This window comes from Centrocercus urophasianus, unplaced genomic scaffold, assembly GCF_019232065.1.
Source record: "Centrocercus urophasianus isolate 14NV4802_14NV808 unplaced genomic scaffold, USGS_Curo_1.0 seq_46, whole genome shotgun sequence".
Lineage (NCBI taxonomy): Eukaryota > Metazoa > Chordata > Aves > Galliformes > Phasianidae > Centrocercus > Centrocercus urophasianus.
Genome location: NW_024885044.1, coordinates 1104600 through 1111700, shown reverse-complemented (window position 1 = coordinate 1111700; position 7101 = coordinate 1104600).

The window sequence follows — 7101 nt, the reverse complement described above, 5'->3', positions numbered from 1 at the left end:
CACGGGTCAGGCAGGAGGCTGAAGAACAATTCTTTTACAGCTTGAATAGGGGAAAGAAGGTTGGGGAAAGGGAGGAAACTTGGGTAAAGCACAGGATTTCTTTTCCTGAACAGATGGCCAACCCACCCACCATCAGGTGAAGTCAGATAGGGCTGCGTGTGGAAGGCAGGGGATACAAACTTCATCAGATGGGTTGTTAATTTCATAATGCTGTGAGAACCTAAGATGCAAAAATTACCAGTCTTGGGAACAAAAGACTCTCAATTCTGAGTTGGTGGTGAACTTCTCCAGATTGTTTGTTTGTTTGCTTTGTTCTCCAGGCTTTGGGGCAGTAGGTAATGGTAGCTCTGAGGTCTGACTCTTAGGGCTGTCTAGAAGCATGGAAGATCATTTTAATCTCAGCCCCCCTCAGCCAGTATTAAAGATGACTGATGCTGCTTTAAGCTCTGAGCGTTTTCACAACAGATTCAGATGTGGAGATCGACCTTTTAACTTTCCATAAAATAAAACCAAGTTGATTTTTAGTCCAATAATCCAAACATGTTTCACCCTTTTTTGGTTTCTTTTTGAACTTGTTTTAAACAAGACATTTGGTGTGGGTTCATTCTTCTTGTTGCTGTATTGGTTTTTGTTTTTTGCTGTTTTTTTTTTTAATAAGTGTTTATTTAGTACTTCCATTGCAAAGATTGCTAGAAGGTGATCCTTCCTGGTAAAGCTTTTCTCACGTGGCTGTCGAGACAGCACAGCAACAAGTACTTCACACAAGCAGATTTTCAGGCAGGAAGCCTAAAAACTTTAGCAATGCTTAAGATTGAAATTCTTATTTCACGTGTCTCTTCTTACAGTATACAGTAGAACTTTTCCTGTTGCCTCTGGTAGTGGTCATAGCAGTAACAGGAGGCTTCAGCTTCTTGCACAGATTCTGCAGCAAACTCAGGATATCTCAAATCTGTCTAGGAATAAACTCTGGTAATAGAGTCAGCTTAGCAGTATGTGTACCCAAACATTCTGCAATGTTAGCTGGCACTGATCTGACTGTTGAATCGTCTTTGCAAAAAGATCTGTCTAAAAACAGAGTTGTGCAGAGATGGGGTCATCCCTGAGCTTTCTTAGCAGAAATGAAAACTGACTCCAACTTTCAACTCTGATTAGAATTGAACTACAGGAATAAAAGCAGAGCAGGTTAGTTGTGATTGGCAAATGCCTGGCTGGTATTTTTACCCGTATTTTCATGTCCATATGTTATCTTGTGAAATGTGGTGTAATTCATAGTAAGGTATCCCTAAAATTGGTGATATTAAAAACATATCTGGTCATCTCTGTATGGGAAGTTCTTATTTTGCTCTCTAAAATAAAATCTGTCCCTCAGAGTAAATAACCATTGCAACATATTGTCATAATGTGGCGATCTGAGAGAACTGCTGTGATTAAATGGCTTGGTGAAGAGCACCCAATCAAGGAATGTCTGTGCTACAATATTCTTAACATGAGTACGCAGTAGTATTACAAATGTACTGTAATGAGGTGCTCTAGAAGTATTGTCCATAGCCTCATTGGTCAGGGTATGAAAATGATTATCTCAGATCTAAGACAGGCAAAGTAGGTGGGAGTCACCAAGGGGAGGTTTTGAGAGATCCATTACTCTATATGGAGATGTACTGGCGTTTGAAAGTTGTGTCTTGAGTATCTCAAAGTAACTTTGAGGGTCTCAGAATAATTGTAGGATTAATTTATTCTCAACCTCTTTTCATTAAACTGACTTTAGATGTTAAAGTCTGAATGAATAAAAATAGCATATATATCTAGACTTTTCCCTTTCCTGAAGGTATTAGCATTGCAGACAAGTTTAGATGTTAGATCTTGGCTTGCTAACAGGAGGCTCAAAGATACTGCAATCTGGCCTCAGTATAATGAGCCCCTTTGTTATATTTAAATACGATCATACTATCCTATATACAGCGAAGAATTGGGATGTTTTATATTAACAATGCACCAGCACTAAAACCTCAGACAACTCTAAAAAGGCACTAATTATTATTATTAGTGTTTTACACTAACAATAAATGTCAAATGGAACCCTGCAAACAAATAACTACCTGTCACTAAGTGAATGAAAAGCAATCTTAGTAAAGTGAATTAAAACCCAAACAACAGAAAGCTCAACAGGCAAGCACTGCTGGGGTGGCTTAGCTGGGTGGTTGATGCAAGTCCTGTTCCAAGAAGAGCAGGATGTCCTTGGTTGTGACAGTCCCAATAGTCCTGTCTTTCCATTGACATGTAGGGCACCTGGTTAGTGGGAGGTATATGAGCTGATATCAGCTGAAGTGCCTCAGCTGTAGCAGACACTTAGTCATAGCAAATGGAAATTGGATAATGGTGAGGATTTAGCTGCTTTATTTACTGTATTAGGTGCAACGTTTGAGAGTTTTATCGGTGGACAATTTGAAGTTGGAAAGCAGAGTATGTGTTTGTTTGGGTGACATTTCTCTTACATTTTTTAGAGTAATGTGCATCTCCCAAAGACTTATTTTTATAAATCGTACATTTTATTTTTCAATCTTCATGTATCTTTGATATCTGATTGACATTTTCAGGACACTCTAATCCTTTCTACTGAAGGAAGCTCTCACAGTGGCAGCTCTGGCAATCAGCTTCAGAGCGCTCTCGATCTGTTTTTATGATGGCAATGAGGTGTATGACTGAAGAGCTGAAAGGAATTGAGATCTGGTGGGTGGCAGGACAGCCTTTCATAGTGAGAGCATTTGCTTCTCACGTAGACCTGCTTATAAAATTCACATTTTTGGGCCCTGAGTCTGCCCTCACGCTGATTTGAGTCTAATAGTTCACTAGCCTCAGCTGAGTGTCAGCAGTATGAAAAAGGAATAAATGAGTTGAAAATTGGCCCCAAGGCCTTAATTCAGACCACACAGCGTCACAGACAGCAGTGGAATTTTGTGCACGCTTAATACAGGTGATCTAAATATCTTTCCCACCAGTGTGAAAACGGCAGTGTTCAGATGGTAGTGGCTCTCAGAAGCAGACCTCTTATGGAATCTCATGACTCTGATTAGAGGTAGACCAGAATGAAGTGTGTGAGAAGGAAGGAGATGGATGTGAACTCAGCAGTCTGTGTACTTGGTAGATTGGCCTGTGCCGTGGATGACAGTCTGAAGGAGTTTAGCTGCTTCTGCGAGATTTTCTGCCTCAACGTTTCCTTTTGGCTTTAAAAAGTAAACAAAAACAAAATATCCCTGGCTTACAGCTCTCCTTAAATGGTGTGGAATACCAAGGGAAAGCCATAAAACCATGACACTCAGTGTTATCAGGAGCTGGTATTTGTCCTTTCACTTACCCGTAGGAAGTGCAGTACTCAACAGAGGTGTCTGTCCTTGAGCACCTCACTTCTCCCTACATTCATCCTTTTTTCCTTCTCAGTTCTGCCTGCTGAAAATAAACGTTTAAAAAGTCCATTCACAATGGGTTCACGGCTGCAGTGATCTGTGCTGTGATTTATCTTTAATACTGGCCAAATACTTCTTGGTAGGTCTGTCTCCTCTCCGGGTGAGTGATGGAGAGGCATCTACAGTTCATCCAAGAACCAGTGTGGGTTGGTGCAGTCAAATTTAGAAAGAAAAAATTCCTAAGTTCTCTCATTTGCTTTCACCCTTTAATGAATAAATGAATTGCACTGTGGTTTTCTTAGCATTAATTTGAGCTCCACATCAAGACAAATGGTCAGACACAAAAGTGTGGGCTTTCCTGATTCTGGCAATTCTTGGTAGTTTATTTTCCCCCAGCTTTACCCAAGCACTGCATGCCTGAAATGAAGAGCCTCTTACCTGAATGGCTGATAGGACCCATTTTTCATGCTAGTCAGATCCCTTTATTGCAATATTACTTGTTAACGCTTTTTTTCTGTCAAAGGAAGTCACAATGAAGAAAAAAAGGAGTCTTGCACTGTTAGATTAACCAGAAAACCTCAAAACTCGGATTTGACCATCTAAAGAATTTCTGAAAGTCAACATCTCTGTAGAGCTCAAGCTGCTGTGATATGAGCTTCCGCGTGAATGCTGGTGAAGGTCTTCTGATGTTGGTTTGAAAGTGCTTGCAGGTTTTTTTTTGCAGATTTTGATAACTGGTGGAAGCTGGGTTGGATGTTTGTTCAAAGACTGAAATCTTAACTTAAAACCAGATATCTAGAAAGGAGTTGTTTTAAGTTTAATGGAGACTTAAAGGTTTAAAGGTTATTGCATAGTTAATGCCTACTACAGGGGAAATGAGGCAGTTCTGGGTGCCTCTCCATTCAAACAGACTGATTTCTGGAGAGACCTATTGCATAAGGCTTCAGTTTGTCTTCACCTGGAGGCAGAGTTGAAGCAAGAGGGAATTTGTGTGACAACAAGAAATAAACAGGTAAAGATGAACCTGAAATTAGCTGAAGACTGCATGGAGAGAGATCACTGTAATGGGGGAAGAGCTCTTGTTGCTGAATGTCTGTTGAGGTAACGAACGCTGTTCACCAAAGGAAAAGTCATCTCAGCAGAAGGAAGCTGAGCCTGTCTCTCTGTGAGCAGTGCAAGGGGAAGTGGTGCCCAAGCCTCCAAAAAGGCGCAGTGCAGCTCTGCTGGACTCTGATGAAGTGTCTGAGGAAGAGGTGTCCAGAGCAGATACTTGATGTGGGGTTTTGAAATGCTCTCTGAGAACAAAACTAATTAGCTATCCATATGCAGCTTGAGGAATAACTAATCACAATTCAGAATGCAAGTACACTTTCATCCTTTCATCTCAGTCCACTTCTCTGAAGCAGAGGTATGTGCAGTGACAGGTCACTAGCAGAATGCATATAAACACTTGAAAAGCAAAGTTAATGGCTCACATTGCACCGAAAGTGCAGCGCTCCCATTAAACAGCTAGATCCAGTTCTTGGAAACCTCCCTGGCAGCAGACTGAGGGAAGCAAAGCTTGGAGATAAACTCATGCAGAGGATTGCTTTTTAGCAGAGAACTCTTTCAAAATTTCCCACCAGGCGTCAGCAGCTCTTTAAACCATGCTGTCTATTTTGAGTTTTATTTAGATTAACAAATTCCACACCCTCGCATACAAAAGCAGAATAGAGTGAAAACACAAGCTGCCCTAACAGAGCAATATCCAACAAACATTATGCTACTCAGAAATATTTGCTGTACAATCCTCCCCACAAAAGGGACTTGTTCAGCCAAAAGATGTCAGATAGCATCTTGCTGAAAGCAATGGTGCCAGTGGAGCTTGCTTCCAAGTTCATACAGCTGATTTTTTTTCTCTCCATTTGCTTTATGCTAAGAATATCAGCCTTTTATTTCTCTGAAGCTCTGAACATAGGTAATGAGGTAGATGCACTTGAGACGGGGCTGTATCTGCTGAGGAAGTGGACTCCTGTGAAAATGGAAGATGATGTCGTGTGCAGTAGAACCTGCTGCTTTCTATTTAACAGATACATTCTATTCAACAAGGTTGGCTTGTGAATGCATATTGCTGCTCTTAGTCGTTGGTACTCCATTAGAGCTAATAGAATTTTTAGAAGTACGTTGTGTGGCAGCGTTCCATTGCTAAGTGAGACCCAGGCTATTTATGGAGTGAAACCCCGATGATTTTTGAGTGACCCAGCTTCAATCTGACATGTAAACGTGGCAGTAAAGGCATGCAGGTGTCGTGTGGGACTTACTGCCTGAAAAGAACGGGGAAGCTGCACAAGGTGCTTTGCTGTGTGTCTGGGTGAGTGGTGCAGAGTATCTGTGGCAAAGCTGGGAACTTGTGTAAGGTAACCGAAGTTCCAGTCCAGTACCTCAGAAACTTAACACTAAATTAAATGAGTGCTGAAATACCTTATTGCTGGTATTGTGGTGTTTCGGTCTCTATTCTCTTCACACCTCCTAAATCTTTCTTATTTGCATGTTAAGGTCTGTCCTTTTTCGTGGCAGATGCTCTGTCTCCTCCTGTTCCCAGCTTCTGCCGGTATCCCCACAACCTGGATTAAGGTGGTTCTGTCTTTAGCACAGGGAGCTTTTTTCTTGGTGTAAATGTCACTGTGTCAGGAGAATCTGTTATCAGGGCCATCAGTTTTGGTTTGTGTATCAGCAGTGTTGTGTCAGTAGCCAGAGGATATGGAACAGGGTTTTCCCATAAGCTTTTATTGATGGCGTTACTAGAAAATTGTTTCGAATTAGCTTCAATCTCATAAAAGTACAGCATATAATGTTATGTCCTGCTTGTAAGCAGTGGTAGCTAGTGATTTCAGTGAGCAGCATTGGATGGTTTGGTTGTTCAGAGTTTCAGTGGAGCTCTGATTCCCGAATGCTGTAAGTCACCTTCACCTCACTGTACTGAGGCCACCGCAGCCGGGTGGGAGGGGAGCATGTCTGGGGCAGTCATGAATTTGGCTGTCTGTATCTGTCTGTCTTGTCCTTGAAAATGAAGCTGCTCAATGCTACCTTTCTAAAAGTAAACAAGTAAGTCTATGGGACAGTTCCTGGAAACTAGGTAATGCGTGAAACTCAGATTTGTAACTGGAGACAAGCAACTCAACCTAATTAGTGCTTCAATCTAAAGACTTATTTTAGCTCGTTATAGATACTCAAGCTGTTTGCAAGTTGCGGGGAGCAGATTTGGTTAGAATATAGCATTACTTTCCTTGGCACTTCTGAAGCCAATGAAGGATTTTGTGTTTTTTAAATATCAATGACTGTTTCTGGAAGGTTATAAGATACTCGTGACTCAAGAATTTTAGTGTAACTTTTAATGGGATGCATTTTCAAAATCTTTATTTGAAAACTGAAGACACTTTTTAAAGGGTAAAGGAGACAAGTGTCTATCAAGAGGAAGTTAGAAGCCGGTGTTTTTATATCATGCTCTAGGATGTGCAACATGTCATGCATGAGGATTAAGAGTTGCACAAAGCAAGTGTGCAAGTTTTACTGGAACAGTTGCACTTTATCACCACTTTGCATCAGTTTAAATGACTACAGAAGATAGAGGGCAAATGGAGAGAGTGTATTCAACATAAAGGCTCTAGAGAGCAGAAGGAAGCTGAATAATCTTCTGCTATCTTACAGCTTCATATTAGTA